This window comes from Cynara cardunculus (assembly GCF_001531365.2).
Source record: "Cynara cardunculus var. scolymus isolate 2C chromosome LG 6, CcrdV1, whole genome shotgun sequence".
Taxonomy (NCBI): Eukaryota; Viridiplantae; Streptophyta; class Magnoliopsida; order Asterales; family Asteraceae; genus Cynara; species Cynara cardunculus.
The window spans coordinates 2,059,282-2,061,469 of NC_037533.1; positions in this window are offsets into that span (position 1 = coordinate 2,059,282).

The following is a 2,188-nucleotide window of genomic DNA, read 5'->3' on the forward strand; positions in this document are numbered from 1 at the left end:
GACAAAGGCAGGTGTATCGAGCACAGGTAGTAAAATCTCTCAAGACTCTCAATGGAGACATAGTGAATGCTATCATGGACCTCACCACTTAGTTTGTGGCTCTTTTGACGGTGAGTTTTGGAGTTTATTGTTTTCCTTCAATTATCTTTATTGTGGTAGGAGATGAAATGAAAACAAATTTATTTTCATAAGAATCATTGATATCGTTATTGTGTATCGTATCCATCCCGTTATATTGAGCAGTTTTGGTGCCATTTTAGGTGGTCTCTAAACTTTGTAGTTTTCTCTTTTCTGCTTTGTTCCTATCTTTGACATGTTTCTTTTTTTGTCTTGCAGCTACTTGTATACATATTTTTCTTTGGTTTATTTCTGGTGTATTAGGGACTGCTCTTTAATGCATGAATTTTAAAAATCTCTTAATGTTCAAATACTGTGGGAATGTCTCTATGTACCACACAAGATGGATTCGTGGGCATGGTTTATGGCTCTTCTGGTCTCATTTCAAACTGCAATCTTTTTGCTGTTCTGTGGCTAATGAGGAAGTCCATTAGGAAATTTGTCATGCTGTCTATCTCTGTTGGTATTTGTAATTATTTTGAATTGTTGCCATGCTTTCTGTATTCATTGCTCAGTTTAGGGTAGTTTTCAACTAATTTTTTTCAATTAAGATAGAAATTTGTTACCAACAACAAGTCACTCTTTTAAATACAATCTAACAACAAGTCACTCTTTCGGGTACATGCATCATCTCAAATCCATGCCAGTTGATAGAATCTAACAAGTCACATTTTTGGATGATTATTAAAAATGTAAAAGACATCTGCAGTTCATATAATTTAATGCAAAATATTCTTTGTATTTTTTATGATCCCTCCGCTTCATTGGTATCAAATTTCGTTCTTTTTGTGTAATTGACTATGATGGTCAATGTAACAATGGTGCAGAGTTCTCATTGATACAATTATCAGTTGCTTGACACTTATTTTCAGTTGATGTTAATAACCGAGCAATTCTTTCAAGGTTTACAGAGTCGGTAACTGCCCTTAAGTCAACCTGTTAATTACATACATGAATGCTGCACTGGATTAATTTAGAATGCATTTTTCAATATTTATGTGGCATAATTTATTGTGGTATGCCTTTCTTTCTTTTTCTCTTCTTTTCAAGCATGCTATAATGCAACTTTTGTTTTGCTTATTTTAGGTAATTCTCATATGCCGATATTGGGAATGTGAATTTGACAAGTGATAGTGTTTTATGTTGCAGGGTGTGTTTCCAGGAATCGATGATCTTGCGACCACATTTTCAAAGCTTAGCTTTATTGAAAGTTGAAACGATAAATTATTATCATGAACTATGCCATGTTAATCAAGTATTGAGATCAAGTGATATCTTTATCTTTTCTGCATATTCGTTAATTGTGGTTCATGGGGGAGCATTTGGGACATTAAATTTCCATAGGTAGAAGTTTGCTACTGCCTAATGTTTGACCATATTGGATGCTAGATCCTTTATTTTTTTAATCTATCTGGACAATCGTGTACAATTATTTTTCCATTCGATCTTGCTAATACATTGTATTAACCTTCAATTTTATATATTAGTTGACTTGCAAAATAACCACACAAACTCATGATTCAAGGCTAAATTAATGTTTCAGAATTGTGGTACATATACATCTATATTACCTTATAAACCAGATTTGTCAAAAGTCTTAAAAACAATTTTTAATGCACATAGTCTTAAACGTCTTAAAAACAACTCATAATGCATTAAGTACTACCACTTTATACATATAGTACAAGTTACCAATATACATTATTATTATTATTTTCTTTTCATGTTTCCAAGATACTTTTGACACCTTTCACTCATGCCTTCACCCTCTCATACCTCTATGTCTTCTCTCCATTCCCCAAGGTGAGATTCAAACTGATATTCACCATGAGTTATTAAAAGTTTTTTCATTCATCTCTCATTCAATTGCTCTAGAACTCTCGGTCTCGCTCTCGATCTCTTGATTCTTTACTCTTTGTGTATATCGAACACATTTGTGGAGTCTTTTAAATATGTTGGATTTTAAACTGTCATAATTTTTTTTTCATCGATAGACTGTAATTGGAACCATAACTCTTATTTATTCAAATTATATTAATATGTAAAGACCAAGTGTAACTTATATCATCGT